General features: G+C 44.5%; 1 protein-coding gene across 1 annotated transcript in view; it reads left to right on the forward strand.

The window, feature by feature from the left end:
* ctnnd2a (catenin (cadherin-associated protein), delta 2a) overlaps positions 1-24,247 on the forward strand; it is a 386,866-nt gene that overhangs the window by 139,203 nt on the left and 223,416 nt on the right. The gene's annotated exons all lie outside the window — the stretch shown is intronic.

Genomic DNA, 24,247 nt, shown 5'->3' on the forward strand with positions numbered 1-24,247 from the left:
TTAAATTATGTTTGGCAATTATGAGAATGACCTTGGGATGCCAAAACTATTGGCAAATGGTTTTCAGAAGACGAGAAAGAGTACCTAATGAAAAGAGGGAGGTAGGAGAATGAAGGAAGGAGGGAGGAGGGGGCCGAGGAGAGGACGTCAGTATGTGATTAGCATGAGAGTTAGCTTCTGTATGCTAACAGCTCTGAGCAAGAGACAGTGGAACGGAGCGGTACTAAATTCAGACTGTGTGTGTGTGGCAGCTCCGTAGACAATGCAGATAATGATGCATTACATTATTACATATTACATTAGTCAGAGATAGAGATAGAAGGAGAGGCGATACCGGTGCCCCAGCACATTGACTCTGTACCTGTACCCCCTGTATATAGCCCCGCTATTTACTGTTGCTCTTTAATTATTTGTTATTCTTATGTGTCTTACTTTTTTTTAGGTATTTTCTTAAAACTGCATTGTTGGTTAAGGGCTTGTAAGTCAGCATTTCACTGTAAGGTCAACACCTGTTGTATTCGGCGCATGTGACAAATTCAATTTAATTTGATTTGATTGGAAAGGGTTTGACTCTTCTGACTGTTAACAAATAAAATCAGTTTATTTGTCAAGTGCGCCGAATACAACAGGTGTAGGTAGACCTTACAGTGAAATGCTTACTTACAGGCTCTAACCAACAGTGCAATTTCTAAGTTAAAAAAAGGTATTAGATGAACAATAGATCAGTAAAGAAATAAAAACAACAGAAGTAAAAACAACAGTAAAAATGACAGTGAAAAATAACAGTAGCGATGCTATATACACTATTGAGGCTATAACAGTAGCGATGCTATATACACTATTGAGACTATAACAGTAGCGATGCTATATACACTATTGAGGCTATAACAGTAGCGATGCTATATACACTATTGAGGCTATAACAGTAGCGATGCTATATACACTATTGAGACTATAACAGTAGCGATGCTATTTTACACTATTGAGGCTATAACAGTAGCGATGCTATATACACTATTGAGGCTATAACAGTAGCGAGGCTATATACACTATTGAGGCTATAACAGTAGCGATGCTATATACACTATTGAGGCTATAACAGTAGCGATGCTATATACACTATTGAGGCTATAACAGTAGTGATGCTATATACACTATTGAGGCTATAACAGTAGTGATGCTATATACACTATTGAGGCTATGACAGTAGCGAGGCTATATACACTATTGAGGCTATAACAGTAGGGATGCTATATACACTATTGAGGCTATGACAGTAGCGAGGCTATATACACTATTGAGGCTATAACAGTAGCGAGGCTATATACACTATTGAGACTATAACAGTAGCGAGGCTATATACACTATTGAGGCTATAACAGTAGCGAGGCTATATACACTATTGAGGCTATAACAGTAGCAAGGCTATATACACTATTGACGCTATAACAATAGCGAGGCTATATACACTATTGAGGCTATAACAGTAGCGAGGCTATATACACTATTGAGGCTATAACAGTAGCGAGGCTATATACACTATTGAGGCTAAAACAGTAGCAAGGCTCTATACACTATTGAGGCTATAACAGTAGCGAGGCTATATACACTATTGAGGCTATAACAGTAGCGAGGCTATATACACTATTGAGGCTAAAACAGTAGCGAGGCTCTATACACTATTGAGGCTATAACAGTAGCGAGGCTATATACACTATTGAGGCTATAACAGTAGCGAGGCTATATACACTATTGAGGCTAAAACAGTAGCGAGGCTCTATACACTATTGAGGCTATAGCAGTAGCGATGCTATATACACTATTGAGGCTATAACAGTAGCGAGGCTATATACACTATTGAGGCTATAACAGTAGCGAGGCTATATACACTATTGAGGCTAAAACAGTAGCGAGGCTCTATACAGGCACCGGTTAGTTGGGCTGATTGAGGTAGTATGTACATGTAGATATGGTTAAAGTGACTATGCATATATGATAAACAGAGAGTAGCAGTAGCTTAAAAGAGGGGTTGGCGGGTGTGGGTGGCGGGACACAATGCCTATAGTCCGGATAGCCAATGTGCGGGGGCACTGGTTGGTCGGGCTAATTGCGGTAGTATGTATATTTAAAGTGACTATGCATATACAGTGGGGCAAAAAAGTATTTAGTCAGCCACCAATTGTGCAAGTTCTCCCACTTAAAAAGATGAGAGAGGCCTGTAATTTTCATCATAGGTACACTTCAACTATGACAGACAAAATTAGAAAAAAAATCCTGAAAATCACATTGTAGGATTTTTAATGAATTTATTTGCAAATTATGGTGGAAAATAAGTATTTGGTCAATAACATCTCAACACTTTGTTATATACCCTTTGTTGGCAATGACAGAGGACAACCGTTTTCTGTAAGGCTTCACAAGGTTTTCACACACTGTTGCTGGTATTTTGGCCCATTGCTCCATGCAGATCTCCTCTAGAGCAGTGATGTTTTGGGGCTGTTGCTGGACAACATGGACTTTCAACTCCCTCCAAAGATTTTCTATGGGGTTGAGATCTGGAGACTGGCTAGGCCACTCCAGGACCTTGAAATGCTTCTTACGAGGCCACTCCTTCGTTGCCCGGGCGGTGTGTTTGGGATCATTGTCATGCTGATAGACCCAGCCACGTTTCATCTTCAATGCCCTTGCTGATGGAAGGAGGTTTTCACTCAAAATCTCACGATACATGACCCCATTCATTCTTTCCTTTACACGGATCAGTCGTCCTGGTCCCTTTGGAGAAAAACAGCCCCAAAGCATGATGTTTCCACCCCCATGCTTCACAGTAGGTATGGTGTTCTTTGGATGCAACTCATCATTCTTTGTCCTCCATTCACGAGAAGTTGAGTTTTTACCAAAAAGTTATATTTTGGTTTCATCTGACCATATGACATTCTCCCAATCTTCTTCTGGATCATCCAAATGCTCTCTAGCAAACTTCAGACGGGCCTGGACATGTACTGGCTTAAGCAGGGGGACACGTCTGGCACTGCAGGATTTGAGTCCCTGGCGGCGTAGTGTGTTACTGATGGTAGGCTTTGTTACTTTGGACCCAGCTCTCTGCAGGTCATTCACTAGGTCCCCACGTGTGGTTCTGGGATTTTTGCCCACCATTCTTGTGATCATTTTGTCCCCACCGGGTGAGATCTTGCGTGGAGACCCAGATCGAGGGAGATTATCAGTGTTCTTGTATGTCTTCCATTTCCTAATAATTGCTCCAACAGTTGATTTCTTCAAACCATGCTGCTTACCTATTGCAGATTCAGTCTTCCCAGCCTGGTGCAGGTCTACCCTTTAGAGTCCCGGACCTTGAAAGCGGCAGCTCTACCCTTTAGCTCAGTGCGAAATGTTGCCTGTTGGGCCTGCTCAGCACCATGGCTTCTTGTTGGGGTATGTACGTACAGTCACTGTGGGGACGACGTCCTCTAAGCACTTATTGATAAAGACAGGGACTGATGTGGTGTACTCCTCAATGCCATCAGAGGAATCCCGGAACATGTTCCAGGCTGTGATAGCAAAACAGTCCTGTAGTTTAGCATCTGCTTCATCTGACCACTTTTTTATAGACCCAGTCACTGGTGCTTCCTGCTTGAATTTTTACTTGTAAGGAGGAATCCGGAGGATAGAATTGTGGTCAGATTTACCAAATGGAGGGTGAGGGAGAGCTTTGTACGCTTCTCTGTGCGTGGAGTACAGGTGATCTAGAATTGTTTTCCCTCTGGTTGCACATTTAACATGTTGATAGAAATTAGGTAGAACTGATTTAAGTTTCCCTGCATTAAAGTCTCCGGCCACTAGGAGCGCCACCTCTGGGTGAGCGGTTTCCTTTTTGCTTATTTCCTTTTTCAACTGACTGAGTGCAGTCTTAGTGGTGGTAAAACTGCTGCCATTTCGTCGAGCGCCATTTTACTTGGTGCCGGAAGAGATGGTGTGTGTTTGTGTGTGTTGAGTCTGTTTGTGCATGCATACGAATGTGTGTGTGTGTGTTCCAAACTCAGACCTTGTGTGCTCCCATGTTAAAAGCAGAGATGTACTCTAATAAATTCAGATCCACTCCAGGGGGTCCTCATTGCGTAAGAACAGACCTCCCAGCTGGCTGGCTGGCAAGGCAGAAGGATGGATGGAAAACACTGGAAAATAAGTATTATCAAACTCTCTTATCAAACTCTCATGCCTCTGGTTTAGATAGAGTAATATTTGGGAGGTTCCGGGACCAGCTTTCATGACATAACACTATAAACAATCATTGGTAAGGTCAGCTGATTGGCCTACTGCTAGCCAATCTTCTGTCAGAGAAACTAGTGAGTGAAGCATGTCCATGTTGTTCTATGGACTCAGCGTGATCTGCATTCTGTGTGTTAATCTCATGTAGAACACTGAGCCTGTATGTGTCATCTCTCCAGGACTGTGTATGTGTGTGTTTGCATGTGTATCGTGTGTATGCAGGGGCTTGAATTTGTGTGTGTGTGTCTATGTGTGCATTGAATGTGTGTGTGTTTGTAGCCTCGATTCTAATCCACACATCAGGCCTAGCTGAGGACCAACCCAGCTGGCAGTCGTTCTCCTAGCTGCCTGTGTGATATTGTGATTGCCGTCTGCACTACTGCCTGTGTAATAATGTGATTACTCCCCATATGTGACGGCTTCGCCTTGCTAAGCTTTGTCTAATCACTAACTGTGTGTGTGTGGGTTATGTGAATGTGTATGTGTGTGAGCGTGCGTGTGTGTGTGGATGTGTGTGTTGCAGGTGTCAGTGTGTGTGTGTTAGTGTGTGTGTTTGTTTGATGTCTCCCTGGCATGTCTGCTCAGATGAGGCTTGGCAGCTGGTATTCTGTGAGTGACAGGAGAATTTTATTAGATGCAGACGAGGCTTTATAACCCATCCAACTCAATATCTCAGTCTGGATATTAACAGATGTAATGTTAGTGTGTGGCTGATCAGAGATTCTGCTGTATTCAGGGAGACTTCTATAACCTTTCCCAGGCTGCATCCCAAATGGCACCCTATTCCCTACATAGTGCACTACTTTTGACCAGGCCCATAGGGCTCTGATTTAAATAGAGTGCACTATATAGAGAAAAGGATGCTATTTGGGATGCAGACACTGTCTTCCTTCTGTCAGAAACCATCCCTCACTCCTTCATCTGAGCTCACAGAAAGACCAGGGCCAGAAATAGATCTAAATGACTGAAATGTGTGGAGATGAAAATAAAAACATCAGTGTGTTTCATTTGTAATATTATTGGAAATCATTTTGGACCATTTTAGTCTTCTTGTTGGAAAGAATGATAAGGCAGGACAATGTGCGTGTGTGTGTTGTGTGTAGATATAATGTATGTGTGTGTGTGTCTTCTCGAGGTGCCGCCCTGTCTCTCCTCAGGAGTGTTCTGCTTCATAAAGTTGTTCAGGCATCTCCACAGATGGCTCTCTGGGCTGAGGACACTGGCCAGCCATCTGTGGCGGGACACACCCAGTATCACGACTCAGGATATGACCCAGATGCAGACACGGGAGGCGAATAGAACAGAAGATTTATTAGAAACACGGTGCAGGCAAAGGGCAGGTTGAGGGCAGGCAGAGGTTCGTGATCAGGTCAGAATCAGGCAGGTACAGGACGGCAGGCAGGCTCGGGGTTAGGGCATGCAGAGGTTCGTGATCAGGTCAGACTCAGACAGGTACAGGACGGGAGGCAGGCTCGGGGTTAGGGCATGCAGAGGTTCGTGATCAGGTCAGACTCAGACAGGTACAGGACGGGAGGCAGGCTCGGGGTTAGGGCATGCAGAGGTTCGTGATCAGGTCAGACTCAGACAGGTACAGGACGGCAGGCAGGCTCGGGGTCAGGGCAGGCAGAATGGTCAGAACCGGGAAAAACTAGAAACAGAACTAGAGAAACAGGAATGCAGAAAGAATGCTGGTAAAACCTGACAAGACGGACTGGCAACAGACAAACAGAGAACAAGTATAAATACACAGGGGATAATGGGAAGATGGGTGAGACCTGGAGGGAGGTGGAGACAAGCACAAAGACAGGTGAGCCCACCTGGCGGGAGCCCACCTAGGGACCCCACCTGGTGTCCTTCCTGGGTGCATACCTGGTTGGCCCGGGATGCCGGCAATGGAACTCAGCAATGAGTTCGGGGGTGGGGGTGGGGGTGGCAGGGTAGCCTAGTGGTTAGAGTGTTGGACTAGTAACCGGAAGGTTGCAAGTTCAAACCCCTGAGCTGACAAGGTACAAATCTGTCGTCCTGCCCCTGAACAGGCAGTTAACCCACTGTTCCTAGGCCGTCATTGAAAATAAGAACTTGTTCTTAACTGACTTGCCTAGTTAAATAAAGGTAAAAAAATAAAAATAAAATAAAATGAGGGCTGGGTCCAGGATGTTCCTAGTGGGGTCTAGGCACCTCTCCTCCGGGCCATAACCCTCCCAGTTAACCAGGTACTGGATTCCCCTGCCCTGCGGTCAAACCTTCAGGAGGCGCCTCACCGTATCCGCCGGTTGGCGGATGAGGGAGAGGGGTGGCCCTGGAAACAGGAGACAAAGGGCTGTGAGACATAGGTTGAATCCTAGACACATGAAAAGTGGGATGTATACAGAGGATACGGGGCAACAGAAAGATGAACAGCAGAGGGGCTAAGGATCTTGGAGTTGGGGAAAGGGTCAATAAAACAGGGGGACAGTTTGCAGGACTCTACCTGGAGGGGCAGATCCCGAGTGGACAGCCATACCCTCTGCCCGAGACATTAACAGAGAGCCGGGGTTCAGTGGCAGTCCGCCTGTCGTCGATACCTGGAGGTGGTCTTGAGAATAGCCGACCGGGCTCTCTTCCAGGTACAGTGATAGCGGCGGATGAACATCTGGGCCGAGGGTATGCTGACCTCTTCCTCTTGCTCCAGGAAGAGCAGGGGCTGATATCCCAGGGAGCACTCAAAATGCGAGAGACCAGTGGCCGGGTGTTGCAGGCCGGGTGTTGCAGGCATACTCTACCCACACAGCTGCTGGCTTCAGGTGGTGGTTTAGGCGGAGACCAGGCATCGAAGAGTCGTCTCCAGGTCCCGATTGGCTTGCACTGGCTGCCCATTAGACTGCGGGTGGAACCCTGAGGACAGGCTGGCCGAAGACCCAATGAGCATGCAGAATGCCTTCCAGAACTGGGGACCTTAGTCGGAGACCATGCCCACCGGAAGTCCATGGGTCTGGCAGACGTGCTGCACCATGAGCTGGGCCGTCTCCTTGGCTGAGGGTAGCTTGGGGAGAGGGATGAAGTGGGCAGCTTTGGAAAACTGGTCCACCACGGTAAGGATAACCGTGTAGCAGTGGGGCAATAGAGGTGTGACAGCGCATCCGGCTTCACATTATTGGATCCCGGGCAGTAGGAGATGGTGAAGTTAAATTAGGTGAATAGCAGGGCCCATCGAGCTTGCCTGGAGTTGAGGCACTTGGCGGTGCTGAGATATTCTATAAATGGGTGTTCCGCCCCCTCCATCTTCACCGCCAGAAGTTCCCGGTTACCCATGTCGTAATTCCTTTCCGTGGGGTTGAGACGATGGGAGAGGAAAGCTCAAGGATGCAGCTTTTGGTCTTGTGCCGAACCCTGGGACAGAACAGCCCCCACTCCAACGTCTGAGGCATTGAGTGGAAGCGTGTAACGTTTTTTAACCGTGATGTCATTCAGGCCCGGTAGTCAATACACGGACGCAGGGTTTTGTCCTTCTTCTCCACAAAGAAGAACCCTGCTTCAGCGGGGGAGGCAGACGGATGGATGCCCCCTGCAGCCAGATAGTTCTCAATATACGTCTCCATCGCCTTGGTCTCCGGACCTGACAGGGAATAAAGCCACCCCTGAGGTGGTGTAGTGCCTGGAAGAAGGTAGATGGCGTAGTCATACGGCTGATGCGGAGGAAGCGAGGTGGCACGGGCCTTGCTGAAAACATCCCGGAGGTCCTGGTACACCGCGGGAATGGTGGTTTGATTTGATTTGATTTGAGGTCTGGGGCTTTTCCCAAGCCCACAGGAAGACATCCCAGGGGAGGCAGCACCGACTTCAGGCAATGCCCATGGCAAAACGTGCTCCAACCCATGATAGAACCAGTAGCCCAGTCAATCAGGGGATTGTGCCTCTGGAGCCAGGAAAACACCAAAACCATGGGTTTCAATGGCCAGGAACTGCATAAACTCACTGTAATTACCCGGAACTCTCAGGTTAATGGGACAAGTGGTGTGGGTAACTCTGCCAATAGAGTGCCCATCCAATGCTCTTACTTCCATGGGAATGGAGAGGGGTTGTGTGGGGATTTCCCAGCTCCGACACCAGGGTAGTGTCCATAAAGCTCTAGTCGGTCTATGAGCACCCAAAGAGATTTGGACCGGTTACCCCACAACAGAGTAGCATGGACAGGGGTACAAGCAATGGAAGATTGGAAACTCCCGCATGGCTCACCAGAGTACTCATACTAGTACCTCCTCAATGAGGCTGGTTCTTTAATGGGAAGGTAGATAAAACATGTCCCGTAGCTCCACAATACAGTCCACAATACAGACAGCTCTGGGTCTTAAGTTTGCGCTCAGCAGGAGACAATCTAGCCCTGCCCTGTTGCATGAGCTCCGGAGGAGACGACTCGACAGCCCTCGGTGACCTCCGAGAGACTTTGGTCAACATCGGATCCACTCGGAAATGTGGGCTATGGGGATTCCCGGGATTCCTCGGATGCTAGGTGGAAATTGAGGACGAGCGTCGACGACAGGGAACAGACTCCCTCTCCCTCCTACATTCCCGTAGCCGCCCATCGATCCGGATGGTGAAGGCAATGAGGAAGTCACGGTCCAAGGGCAGCTCTCGTCTTTAATCACCTCCCACAACCCGTGAAGGAACGCGTCGAACAGGGCTTCCGGGTTCCAGGCACTCACAGCCGCCAACGTGCGGAAAATTCACTGTGTAGTCTGCCACACTACGGGAATCCTGACGTAGTTGGAGCAGCTTACGAGCCGCCTCTCTCTCAGACAACGGAGAATCAAACACTTTCCGTACCTCTGCCACAAGCTCCTCCAATCTGAGGCCAACTGTGGATTGTTGCTCCCACAACTCCGTAGCCCAGGCAAGAGCCCTCCTGGACATCAGATCCTCAAGTGATCTGAGGGAAATGAAGAGGGCTGCAGTTCAAAGATGAGAGAACACTGGGAGAGAAATGCCTGGCAGGATCCGGGATTTCCAGCGTAGTGCTCCGGAGGAGGTAGGTGGGGTTCTTGGGAAGCTCTCTCTATCTTTCTCTCTGTCTCTCTCTCTCTCTCCTCTATTTACCCTGTCAGCTAGGTTTAAACTTTAGTCACCCAGACCAAAGCTGATAGAGAGAGAGAACAGGATGGGAGGAAGAAGAGGGAGATAAAGAAAGAGAGAGGGGGAGAGACAGGCTGGGAAGAGAGGTAGAAAAAGAGAGAGTAGGATAGAGAGCGAGAGAGGAAGAGGTTGAGGATACCTATGCCAGGTGAATATGAACCATGCAGGTATATCATATCAGTAGGTGTAACAACACGAGTTTCGGCCTCGCAGTAACGACCCCGTGATTTATATGCAAATGAGAGGGAAGTGTAGAAAACAAGGGAGCGAAAACAAACATGACCCCTAAACGAGTGTTTTATCGTGTTTTTGACAATCGTTAGCATCTGATGACAGAAAAGGTGTAGGTATTAATGGAGAGAATGGGATCAGGTCACAGCCAAAGTAAAGGGGAAGGAGAGAGCAATGGAGAGGGAGAGATGGAGGGAGAGAGACACAGAAGGAGAGAGAGTGGGCTAATAAATTGCTTTTCATTACCATGAGTCAGCCACGGAATAGCTTCATTGATTTATCTCTTTTCATTTTCCCCATTCGTTCTGTCTCTCCATCTCCCTCTCTCTTTTTCTCTCTCTCTCACACACACACTCTCTATCCCTTCTGCCTCCAACTCTCTCCCCTTCCTCTCTGCCTCATTCCCTCCGCTTGTGTATGTGTGGATACTGTATAGTGTGTAAGGCTCCATCTATAGTAAGTATAGTGTGTAAGGCTCCATCTATAGTAAGTATAGTGTGTAAGGCTCCATCTATAGTAAGTATAGTGTGTAAGGCTCCATCTATAGTAAGTATAGTGTGTAAGGCTCCATCTATAGTAAGTATAGTGTGTAAGGCTCCATCTATAGTAAGTATAGTGTGTAAGGCTCCATCTGTAGTAAAGGCTTTATTACTGACTTTATAAACCTAGCATTGTATACCTGAGTGATTAAGTACATCTAGTGGCAGACATCTGTGTGTGTGTGTGTGTGTGTGTGTGTGTGTGTGTGTGTGTGTGTGTGCGCGCACATTAATTACATCCTCTCAGAAGGCCAGTTATTTCTTTAGGACTTATTAGATACGGTATCAAGTCAGAGAAGCCAGTATGTTCCATCTCAGTGGAGAGACATGGATTACCTTCATGGTTGTATGTTGAGACCTGGAACCTTGTGCTGTATGGATTATGAACAGTAGGGCCACTATCAAGGATAGTGTGTTCACACACAACCCCCCATGAATACATGTCAGCTCACATACACACATATCCCATCACACACACACATTCAAGTTTCAAATGCAAAACTTAAAGTTTGTTAAGCCGATTTTAAGTGAGGAAAAGCCTTTATAAATACGGTTCCACATAGAGGCTGGTGCTGCTCACCATGCCAGACACGCTCTGCTCTCTGGATGGACTGCCAACACCGGGATTTATTCACTGACTCAGCCGACACACACACACACACACGCCCAGCAGGCACGAAAGTTCGATAATTAAATCATATCAGGATGTACCGTGTCAGATCCCTCGCCAAATCAAACATCAGTCTAGTGCCTGTCACACACACACGAACACACACACAAACACACTGAAGGATGTCCCTGTCACCTCTGCAGAGTTGTTGGACAGCCTCGGAGCCAATGGTGTGACTTGGGTGTGCTCACGGACCCAACCCATATGCTACCGTGTGTGTGTGTGTTTATATATGTTTGTATGACAGTGATGGAGGAATGACATTGCGCTGCATAATGTCCTCTTAATTCTCTCTTAGTTGAGCACAGAACCGACCCAGCCTGCTCTCTCTACACTAGGGAGAGTGAGTGAGGAAAGAGCGTGATGAAAGAAAGAGAGTTTCAGTGTGTGAGAAAGGGTTAACCTACAGTGTTTGTAAAGTTCAGGCTAGGGCTGGGCAATATTGCCAAAATATCACTATATTTGAACATTTTATGCATTTCCTGAACTCATTTGAGATAATTGCTACGCTGCCACGTAGGGCTGCAGGATATGGGGAAAAATATAGGCCTTATTTTTAACCAAATATTGCAATTGTGAAATTTTGACTTGTGATTTAGATCAAAACAAAATGATATAGCTAGAATATAATAGTGGAAACTTTAAATACAGTGTTGTATGACATTACAACACATTTAAAAAGCCTGGGAGGAGTTATTGCAACAGGGTAGGAACCAACATTTTGGTCATTGTTTCCCAGGGATCCTATAATCTTTGTCTACATTAAATGCTTTCCATTACTTTATGTAGCTAACATATTCATGCTTCGCCTATTCCTGTCTGATTTAGAAGATACTGTTGCACATACAAAATGCTGATTTGCAGATTGAATAGAGCCCTAAATGTACGTAAATTGTAAGGTATTTTTTTAATGTAATGCATGTTTGATTATGTGTCAGACCCCAGGAAGACTAGCTGTCACCATTGGGGATCATAATAAAAATCATATAAAAATCATAAACTGATAGTGTAATTATTGAACGCTTGTGGATTTTATACTGCGAAGTGGCGAATCACATTTAACAAGCCAAATGTTGAAATACCATTATAGAAGGTAAAGTAAAAACCCCCATCGGTCTGTGCATCAATACTGGTAGAAAGTCAAATACTGTATACTGCCCAGACCTAGTTCAGGCCCGGAGGCAATAACTACTCACTGATAGACCGGCAACACACTGCCCTCTCCAAGCGCTAACGTAGCTCAAGGTAAGGTGTGTGTGTGTTTGTGCGTGTGAAAAAAGTGCTGTGACATTGAACTGTTACACAATAGATTGTGACCAGCCAGGTTGCTCAAAATCCACTTCAAATTTTGACATCCGTCCGGGTACCCAGGATGTCTGGAGATGCCTTCAAAAGAGAGGCAACTAGGGCGTTGTGGGTTTTGCTAGTGCGTTTTTGTTAGGGCATTGTGGATTGGGGTGGCGGATGCTAGGCGTAAGCCGCAAACTCCGGCTCTGAGCGTCGCGTGCTCAATCCCAGTGATAGGCACTCATTGTGATTTTATTTATTTTTATTTATTTTACCCTATCCCAAACATTAACCCTAAATTTAGCCATTCGGAATTAATGGCTAAACATAACTGTGGAGTTGTTTTTGTTTTAAATCCTATCTCAAATCTTAATTCTTAACTTAACCATTCAGAATGAATGCCTAAACTTAACCAGCCATGAGGCATCGCCGACACCAGCGGTGCAGCCTGGGGGTGAAGCTGCAGCAGGAGGAGCAACCCAGGCTGTCCAAAACACTTCGAAATGTAACGTTTGGAGCACTATGCATAGAAAATAAACAATGAGTAGCAGCAGTGGTCCTGGTGGCCATTTGATGAATTGTTCAGCAGTCTTATGGCTTGGGGGTAGAAGCTGTTAAGGAGCCTTTGGTCCTAGACTTTGTGCTCCAAGACCGCTTCCCAAGCAGGAGCAGAGAGAACAGTCTATGACTTGGGTGACTGGAGTCTTTGACCTTTTTTGTGGCCTTCCTCTGACACCGCCTAGTATATACAGTGCATTCAGAAAGTATTCAGACCCCATGACTTTTTCAAAGTTTTGTTGCATTATAGCCTTATTCTAAAATTGACAACAACCACAACAAAAAAATCCCTGATCAATCTACACACAATACTGCATAATTCCAAAAATAGGTATTTTAGAAATGTTCGCTAGTTTATTACAAATAAAAACTGAAATATCACATTGACATAAGTATTCAGACCCTTTGCTCAGTACTATGTTGAAGCAGGGATTCCAGCCTCGAGTCTTCTTGGGTATGATGCTACAAGCTTGGCAAACCTGTATTTGGGGAGTTTCTCCCATTCTTCTCTGCAGATCCTCTCATTACTTAAAAATCATACAATGTGATTTTCTGGATTTTTGTTTTAGACTCCGTCTCTCACAGTTGAAGTGTACCTATGATAAAAATTACAGACCTCTACATGCTTTGTAAGTAGGGAAACCTGCAAAATCGGCAGTGTATCAAATACTTGTTCTCCCCACTGTATATACTTCTTCCTGTCACAGATGCTATATTTGCCCTTAGTTTGAAGATGTAATCCGGAGACAGGTGTTTTCTCTTTAGCTATCATAATCTAATTCCACTGATTTCAAAACTCGGTCCTCCAGAAAGTGGAGAGCAACACTTATGCAGTTCTACTACGTGCTACATTTAATCTAGCTGTATTAGACAAAATTGCCTACACATACTGACCAGCTCAAATAGACAGAAGTGTGCTCTATGGTGCACCAACCCGAACTCATCTCTCGGCATGTCCAGCCCTTACCTCAGCCAATCATGGCTAGCGGGAAGGTTACACACTTTTTCTGTGACTAAACCAACTAGGCTCGCCATTTAACAATTGTATTCATATTTACAGATGGCATACAAGTCTGTTATTAAGGCATATGAAAGTTCACATGTTCCAGAAGGCATTCATGCTGAAAAAAGCACATTGATTAAAAAAACGACTTTATGTTCAAATGGCTCTGCTGTTAAGTAGTGACCTGCAACATATACCTGAAACAAGTCACATTTAGGAGTATTTTGTGTAGATTGATGAGGATAACAAATTTAAAAAAGTAATACATTTTGGAATAAGAATAAGGCTGTAACATAACAAAATGTGGAAAAAGTCAAGGGGTCTGAATAGTTTAGGAAGGCACTGTAGGTTCTGGATGGCAGGAAGTTTGGCCCCGGTGATTTACTGGGCCGTATTCACTACCCTCTGTATGCCTTACGGTCCGATGCCGAGCAGTTGCCTTACCAGGCGGTGATGCAACCGGTTAGGATGCTCTCGATGGTGCAGCTGTAGAACTTTCTGAGGATCTGTGGATCCATGCCAAATCTTTTCAGTCTCCTGAAGGGAAAAATATGTTGTCGTGCCCTCTTCATGAATTTCTTGGTGTGTTTGGACCATGATAGTTTGTTGGTGATGTGTACACCAAGGAACTTGAAACTCTCGACCCGCTCCACTACAGCCCCGTCAATGTGAATGGGGGTGTGTTTGGCCCTCCTTTTCCTGTCGTCCACTATCATCTCCTTTGTCTTGCTCACGTTTAGGGAGAGGTGTTGTCCTGGCACTACACTGCCAGGTCTCTGACCCCATCCCTATAGGCTGTCTCGTCATTGTCGTTGAACAAGCCTACCAGCATTGTGTCGTCAGCAAACTTAATGATGGTGTTGGAGTCATGCTTGGCCACGCAGTCGTGGGTGAACGGGGAGAACAGGAGAGGACTAAGCATGCACCCCTGAAGGGCCCCCGCGTTGAGGTTCAGCGTGGCTAATGTGTTGCTGCCTACATTTACCACCTGGGGGCGGCCCTTCAGGAATTCCAGGATCCAGTTGCAGAGGGAGGTGATTAGTCCCAGGGTCCTTAGCTTACTGATGAGCTTTGTGGGCACTGTGGTGTTGAATGCAAGTTTACAATATAGGGGCACAGGTTGAGAGAAATTTGAGTAATCAAGGTGACAGACATTGACACATTCAATACCGCATGGCACAATCTTGCCTGCATTTAGCTGATCTAGGGTGTAATCATTAGTCCAAGAGTTTGAAATGAGAGATTATATTGGACAAATTTGAGTATGTTTATCCCTGTTTGTTCAGTTTGCTTCCATTTAAGAAACATTTTTCAACAGAATCGGCAGAGTGAATACACCCCTGATCACATGCAAACACAGTTCACTTTTGTACTGTGATCGTGATCCCTTTGTTCGTTGGATAATTCCTTCTCGCACCTACACGCTCTCCTCCTCTACACCTTTTCCCTTCACTTGTGCACAAAACATCAGCTGTCTGTGACCAGGCGAAAAAACCTTTTCAAGCTAAACCTTCATATCATAACCGCTAACTGCTACACACAGCCTACATCGTTGTCACCGAATTAGCTAAAGTCAAGGCATCATAACTACTAGAATTAACACGTTAGTAAACCCGCTACAATCATTCAGTACAGTGGACAGTTAGCAAGCTGTTTAGCAATTATCCCCCGGCAGGCCCCGGTGGCAATACATTTGTAAATGTACCTTGACTTGGAAGAGTTCCAGTGTTGGATAGCCATAGCCAGTTAGGTAACATAGCATCCCTCTCTGTTTCAGCCAGGTGTTTGAGTAGGCTAAACTAGCTTGCTGCATATGCTAGCTAAGTAAGTGAGAGTGAAAAAAATACAAAATATAGCTAGCTCTCTGTCTCTCTCTCGCTCTCTCTTGCTTCTCCTGCATTTTTGCAGCAATTAATTTGCTCAAAACTATTCAACTATTGTCTTTCTCAACTTGTCACCACATTTTATGCACTGCAGTGCTAGCTAGCTGCAGCTTATGTTTTCAATACTAGATTCCATCTCTGATCCTTTGATTGGATGGACAACATGTCAATTCATGCTGCAAGAGCTTTGATAGGTTGGAGAACATCCTGCAGAAGTTATCATAATTACTGTGTAAGTCTATGGAAGGGGGTGAGAGCCATGAGCCTCCTAGGTTTTGTTTTGAAGTCACTGTACCAGTTACACCATGATGTTACCCAACAGAGTGCTTTTGAGGCTACTGCAGAACTTAATTGCAAAACAGTGTGTTTTAATCAATTATTTTGTGTCGTGAAAATATTTAGTATAGTTTTATCTAAAAAAGATTACTTTTTAGATGTTTCACAATAAAAAAAAAAGAAATCCACTGAGAAGGATGGTCCTCACCTTCTTCCTCTGAGGAGCCTCCACTGATAGACCAAAAATAAACTCATAACTAAGAGAGTAAGAGTAGGAGCACATACTAGCATCATCATTACAATAACACACCTCTTCTTTATTTATTCTCTCTCTCTCTCTCTCTCTCTCTCTCTTTCCCCTTTGGCTTCTCCCTCCCTCCACCCACCTTCCCTTTCAACTTCTCCTCCCTCCATATCTCCCCTCCTCCCTTTCTCTGTATAATAGAGGGATCCATTACACCATTAGCCTTCTAGGTATTTTCAGGTTCAGCAAACTGAGGTTTTTGTTCCCACCTCTGACACAGACAGATCACATTGCTGAGTAACTGCATTACACCCTAAAATAATCGAACTGGGTCGTTACTTCAGCCTTTAATGTAGCTGTGTGGTTTACGGGTCTTAGACCCCTGCATGGCGTGTCTTTGTGTGAGAGAGATGTACATCACCAGGAGGAAAAACAGAGGACTGCAGTTACTAACATTATTTACACTGTATCACATTCTCTCGCTTTCGCTGATTCTTTCTCTTTCTCTTTCCATTTCCCTCTCTCAGACTGCAGGGTGATGGTAGTGGTGGGGAGATGGTGGGGGGACACTACAGATCTCATTAAATATGCAAATGCATCTTGTCTTTCCCAAACCCCAGATAGTGGCAGAGATTAGATGAGGCCTGGCCATACGATTATAGAGAGAGAGAGAGATAGTTGAAGAAAGAGAGAGGTAAAATAGAGAGAGTGTGAGAAGGGTATCTTTGAGTGACTCTGCTGTATAGATCTGTTTATGAGAAAGAGGAGTATCTCGAAGTAACTCTGCTTTATGGATCTGTTTATGATACTGTATCATCACTGCTTTGTGATTATAATCACAGTTTGGCCACAGACTGGGCAGAACAGTCAAACAGCTGTGGAGCCAGCCAGTTAGCTAGCCTGACGGACAGACGCATAGTCCCGGACAGAAGGACTAGATTCTTCCTGCTGTCAGAGGCAGAGAGTCCTAGTCCAAATGATCTACGGCTAATGAGGCAGAGGACCTTAAGTTAAGGAAACATGAGAACTTTTTAATTGGTTGTTTGTGTGTGTGTGTGTGTGTGTGTGTGTGTGTGTGTGTGTGTGTGTGTGTGTGTGTGTGTGTGTGTGTGTGTGTGTGTGTGTGTGTGTGTGTGTGTGTTTGTGGACCGAGATCGGCTAGATGCATCCTTGAGAAGTTGCTTTAATTGCTTACATTTCTTTAATTGACTGCAAGAGTCTCCGTCAGCTTGTGAATGTTGTCTAAGGTGTAATTAGCGTTGATACTGTTCTACGATAATGAATGTTGGACGGTGTACCTCCCCCCAGTACCCTAGTAAGCTAGAAGCATAGTAGCGTAAATGAGTCCAGAGGGGAGGGGAGAACATTAATGGAATGAAACACAGCCGAAGGCTCTGTATAGGCCAGCGTTTTCCCAAACTCAGTTCTGTGGACCCCAAGAGGTGCACATTTTGGTTTTTCCCATAGCACTACACAGCTGATTCAAATAAACAATCCCTCATCAAGCTTTGATTATTTGAATCAGCTGTCTAATGCTAGGGCATGAATCAAGGGCCACATTTGGAAAACACTGCTATAGGCTACAAGGCTACTTGGTAATTAGGTTACATGCTGTACCCTTAGCCAGGTGCCTAACAATGAATGATGTACAGTACATAGACTAACTAACTCTGTGGGGCTCTAGGTAGCCTAATGTTTAAGAGCGTTGGGCCAGTAACTGCAAGGTCGCAGGTTTGTATTACAAAGCCGGCAAGGTGTAAAAATCTGCCGTTCTGCCCTTGAGCAAGGCAGTTAACCCCAACAACAACTGTTCCCCGGGCGCTGAAGATGTGGATGTCAATTATGGCAGCCCCCCGAACCTCTCTGATACAGAGGGGTTAAATGAGGAAGACACATTTGGACTGTTGGATGCATTCAGTTGTACAACTGACTGGGTATCCCCCTAACTCAGCAGCAGCTAGCTTGCTATTGCAAACAGGTAGCATCATACAAGTGTGTGTGTGTGTGTGTGTGTGTGTGTGTGTGTGTGTGTGTGTGTGTGTGTGTGTGTGTGTGTGTGTGTGTGTGTGTGTGTGTGTGTGCGCATGTGAATCAGGGTGATATATAGAAGGAGCAGCTCATACCTGTTAATTAAACCTGAGCCCTGCCCTCCACAGCCTGTCTATCTAAATCACACTGCACATATCAATCAACCACATTACACACACGTAGCATTAAGCAGGCTGTGTATGTGTGTCTGCATGCCTTAGTGTGTTTGTGTGGGTTTTTACAGAAATCTTCATCTTATATTTTCCTCAGTAATCCGATTTTCCAAACGACACAGTGATTGTATTTCATGAACAGAATCATAATTCCTGTCTCTAATCGTCATTCATACATATAATTTAATCACTCTGTAACGTGTAACATGCCTAATTGATTTCTAAAGGGATTTGATTCGATCTAAGAGATAATGGTTGATGTGTATATGTCTGTGTTTGTGCATAAATGTGTGTGTGTGAATCTGAGTGCGTGTGAATTTGAGTGTGTGCGTGTGTGATTTTAGGCATTAATGCCGAATGGTTAAAAGGATAGCTCACCCAAATGGCAAACTGACATATTGGTTTCCTTACCCTGTAAGCAGTCTATGGACAAGGTAAGACAGCCATCCTTCCTTTGTAAGGGTGTAACTGTACAGCATTTGTACCGAACCATTTGGGTACCGGGACTTCGCTTCGGTACACACTGTGAACCTGAATGAATACATACTGTATAAAGCATTGGCTATGCCTATTGTGGTGGAATTATTCTAATCAAAGGAGAGACTTTTAGATTGCCTCAAAACAATTGAACTACTGCAGTAATGGAACGTTAACAATCACCCAATGGTGTAGAGTTAACCATTGAACACAGGTTAGCCGCATGTGCGCACTCCCTCAAATCGCTTGGAGAAAATATGTCTATTCAGCTTTGTTCAAGTGTGTTCTTCATACTATAAAATAATATAAAATAATACCACAGAAATATAAGCAAATCTTGTCTGCTAAATTAAATAGTGTAGCCCACAGCCATTTAGCCACATCAGGAGCTAACATAAAGATAACTCAGAGTATGCTATTCTTTTCTTCTGAAATAGACTACATTTTCTTCATATCATGCTTCTTTAGACCTGTCTAAAATAAATAATGGATTTATTGTGAAAGTGTAGGCTATATTACATGGATTTATTATACTTTTTAAATTTGCTTGTAGGTTATGTGTGGAAGCCAGGAGATGATAAATGTGTTTATGTTAATTAACGGTCAAATATCGTGAGACCGACAATTATTTGCTTGACAATCATAAAATGTTGTGACCGTCACAGCCATATGCAGGACCTAATGTATTCTTTCAACAACCTCTGGTCCACAGAACAGACCTTCTATATTCTAGTCCTTCATCAACCTCTGGTCCACAGAACAGACCTTCTATATTCTAGTCCTTCATCAACCTCTGGTCCACAGAACAGACCTTCTATATTCTAGTCCTTCGACAACTGGTCCACAGAACAGACCTTCTATATTCTAGTCCTTCATCAACCTCTGGTCCACAGAACAGACCTTCTATATTCTAGTCCTTCATCAACCTCTGGTCCACAGAACAGACCTTCTATATTCTAGTCCTTCATCAACCTCTGGTCCACAGAACAGACCTTCTATATTCTAGTCCTTCGACAACTGGCCCACAGAACAGACCTTCTATATTCTAGTCCTTCGACAACTGTTCCACAGAACAGACCTTCTATATTCTAGTCCTTCGACAACTGGTCCACAGAACAGACCTTCTGTATTCTAGTCCTTAAACAACCTCTGGTCCACAGAACAGACCTTCTATATTCTAGTCATTCAACAACCTCTGATCCACAGAACAGACCTTCTATATTCTAGTCCTTAAACAACCTCTGGTCCAAAGAACAGACCTTCTGTATTCTAGTCATTCAACAACCTCTGATCCACAGAACAGACCTTCTGTATTCTAGTCCTTAAACAACCTCTGATCCACAGAACAGACCTTCTATATTCTAGTCCTTCATCAACCTCTGGTCCACAGAACAGACCTTCTATATTCTAGTCCTTCAGCAACCTCTGTTCCACAGAACAGACCTTCTATATTCTAGTCCTTCGACAACTGGTCCACAGAACAGACCTTCTATATTCTAGTCCTTAAACAACCTCTGGTCCACAGAACAGACCTTCTGTATTCTAGAGCCTTCAACATCCTCTGTTCCACAGAACAGACCTTCTATATTCTAGTCCTTCAACAACCTCTGTTCCACAGAACAGAAAGGATCTTCTGGCGATGTAGTCCTAGAGATACACAGATATCTTCCAAGTCGCAAAAAAAGCAGCTCTCTGGTCACACTGAATAAGTTATTTGTCATCCACAGGGAAATATTACTCTCGTAAATGTCTTTATATTCTCCCAGCTGGTTCTCCTTTAAAGATAACACTCATTAAATAGGCTGTTCACACTAGCTAGGGCTGTTACGAGTAATCACGCACGCACGCGCGCACACATATACACTTATTACAATCAACAGGGCCATCAAGTAAAACATGTTTTGCCTGCGCTACAGATGGCTATATCGATCCGCTAATACAGGACTAGTGCACCACTTTTGTGAATAAAATAAAAAAATAAAAAAATGTGTGAAGAAATAGTTGTTGGCGGGAGTGGCAAGTACTTTCCCACCAGAGGGGCATATTTGACTCATTTGGTTCCCAGAATTATGTGTTGCGCCACCATTAACCTTTCCTACTTACAAAGCATGTAGAGGTCTGTAATTGTTTTATCATAGGTACACTTCAACTGTGAGAGACGGAATCTAAAACAAAAATCCAGAAAATCACATTGTATGATTATTAAGTAATTAATTTGCATTTTATTGCATGATATAAGTATTTGATACATCCAAAGATTTTCTATTGGGTTCAGGTCTGGAGACTGGCTAGGCTAGACTCCAGGACCTTGAGATGCTTCTTACGGAGCCACTACTTAGTTGCCCTGGCTGTGTGTTTCGGGTCGTTGTCATGCTGGAAGACCCAGCCACGACCCATCTTCAATGCTCTTACTGACGGAAGGAGGTTGTTGGCCAAGATCTCACGATACATGGCCCCATCCATCCTCCTCTCAATACGGTGCAGTCGTCCTGTCCCCTTTGCAGAAAAGCATCCCCAAAGAATGATGTTTCCATCTCCATGCTTCACAGTTGGGATGGTGTTCTTGGGGTTGTACTCATCCTACTTCTTCCTCCAAACACGGCGAGTGGAGTTTAGACCAAAAAGCTCTAGTTTTGTCTCATCAGACCAGACAAACTTCAGACAGGCCTGGACATGCGCTGGCTTGAGCAGGGGGACCTTGCTTGCGCTGCAGGATTTTAATCCATGACGGCATAGTATGTTACTAATGGTTTTCTTTGAGACTGTGGTCCCAGCTCTCTTCAGGTCATTGACCAGGTCCTGCCGTGTAGTTCTGGGCTGATCCCTTACCTTCCTCATGATCATTAATGCCCCACGAGGTGAGATCTTGCATGGAGCCCCAGACCGAGAGTGATTGACCGTCATCTTGAACTTCTTCCATGTTCTAATAATTGTGCCAACAGTTGTTGCCTTCTCACCAAGCTGCTTGCCTATTGTCCTGTAGCCCATCCCAGCCTTGTGCAGGTCTACAATTTTATCCCTGATGTCCTTACACAGCTCTTTGGTCTTGGCCATTGTGGAGAGGTTGGAGTCTGTTTGATTTAGTGTGTGGACAGGTGTCTTTTATACAGGTAACGAGTTCAAACAGGTGCAGTTAATACAGGTAATGAGTGGAGAACAGGAGGGCTTCTTAAAGAAAAACGAACAGGTCTGTGAGAGCCGGAATTCTTACTGGTTGGTAGGTGATCAAATACTTATGTCATGCAATAAAATGCAAATTAATTACTTAAAAATCATACAATGTGATTTTCTGGATTTTTGTTTTAGATTCTGTCTCTCACAGTTGAAGTGTACCTATGATAAAAATGACAGACCTCTACATGCTTTGTAAGTAGGAAAACCTGCAGAATCGGCAGTGTATCAAATACTGGTTCTCCCCACTGTATTTGCATTGCAGCGATGCCACACAAACAGAGAAGCCTTTCCCTTGGCCTTCATAAAAAGAGAAGCCATGCCCATGGCCATCATAAAAAGAGAAGCCATGCCCATCATAAAAAGAGAAGCCATGGCCATCATAAAAAGAGAAGCCATGCCCATCATAAAAAGAGAAGCCATGGCCATCATAAAAAGAGAAGCCATGCCCATCATAAAAAGAGAAGCCATGGCCATCATAACAAGAGAAGCCATGCCCATCATAACAAGAGAAGCAATGGCCATCATATAAAGAGAAGCCATGCCCATCATAACAAGAGAAGCCATGCCCATCATAACAAGAGAAGCCATGGCCATCATATAAAGAGAAGCCATGCCCATCATAACAAGAGAAGCCATGGCCATCATAACAAGAGAAGCCATGCCCATCATATAAAGAGAAGCCATGCCCATCATATAAAGAGAAGCCATGCCCATCATATAAAGAGAAGCCATGCCCATCATAACAAGAGAAGCCATGGCCATCATAACAAGAGAAGCCATGCCCATCATAACAAGAGAAGCCATGCCCATCATAACAAGAGAAGCCATGGCCATCATATAAAGAGAAGCCATACCCATCATAACAAGAGAAGCCATGCCCATCATATAAAGAGAAGCCATGGCCATCATATAAAGAGAAGCCATGGCCATCATAACAAGAGAAGCCATGCCCATCATATAAAGAGAAGCCATGCCCATCAAATAAAGAGAAGCCATGCCCATCATATAAAGAGAAGCCATGCCCATCATAACAAGAGAAGCCATGCCCATCATAACAAGAGAAGCCATGCCCATCATATAAAGAGAAGCCATGCCCATCATATAAAGAGAAGCCATGCCCATCATATAAAGAGAAGTCATGCCCATCATAAAAAGAGAAGCCATGGCCATCATAAAAAGTCACAGGTCGTTAGGCTACCTTTTCAGTCATTTTTTTAAAATTAAGAAACTTAGATCTAGAACTGGCCATTCCTGTGCCATCAACAGAGCAATGGTCCAACACATGCATGCTGTAATGAATACGATAGGAGACAGACGCTGGTTTCAAGCGCAAGGTGCAGCAGATGTTTATTGGGAAAGGACCACAGGAGGAGACAGGTAGCTGGGTCCAGGGACAGGCAGAAGGGAGTCCATACAGGTAACAGTACAGGCATGGGGAAGGCTAATGACGTAGTCCGGGAGATCAGGCAAGAGGTTGATGACAGGAAATCAGATAGGTAAAATTACAGGCAGGGAATAGACAAAATACATTGTTAGTGAGGATGTCCAAAAACTACGATAAACAGGGGGACTAATATTGAAATGAACAGCTCTCCGAATAGAATGTGGACAAATACAAACAATACCTCACAATGATGGGGTGCAATGAACTGAACTCAATAGTGTGTGTAAATTACCTACAGGTGTGTGAACAGGTGATCAGAATTCAGGTGATTGGGATCTGGGGCGTGAGCTGCGTTCAGGGGGAAGAAGACGTTACACATGCGTTTGGATGCAGGAATGTCCAACGGGAACGCGAAAGGTTTTGCCTCAATTGGCATCATCTAGTTTATAGCCAGGTAAATGCCATCATTGTTACAATAACTAATTTTGGGAAATGATTTGGTGATATTCTTATGAAAAAAGGAATAGGCTATATTACACGAATTGGGTTTTGTTTGAGGATTTAAAAAAAACGTGCTTTTACATTATGTGCCAATTGCGCAACCCCCAAGCAACCCAAAACATGCATTGTGGTTTTGGATGATAGGCTATAATGCAATTCAACACTAGACTGTCAGTGGCAGAGACATTGTGCAGAATGTTGTTTTGTTGCCTGATTTACAGACGGCTAAATTGGCCCGCTAAAACAGGACTAGTAAAGGCCCAGTGAACTACTTTAGTGATTTAAAAAATATCCTTTTTTCAGGGGATGCTGCAGAACCTTCAGCACCCCTACTTCCCGCGGTTATGGATTAGAGGTATTATATCAAGTTATTAGATGTCATTTAGGCTTTACATAGAAGTAATCCCCATCTGGCCTGCTAAACTTGGCCTGCTATTGATGGTATAA

The sequence above is a fragment of the Oncorhynchus kisutch genome, linkage group LG18 (genome assembly GCF_002021735.2).
Source record: "Oncorhynchus kisutch isolate 150728-3 linkage group LG18, Okis_V2, whole genome shotgun sequence".
In the NCBI taxonomy this organism is placed as follows: Eukaryota; Metazoa; Chordata; class Actinopteri; order Salmoniformes; family Salmonidae; genus Oncorhynchus; species Oncorhynchus kisutch.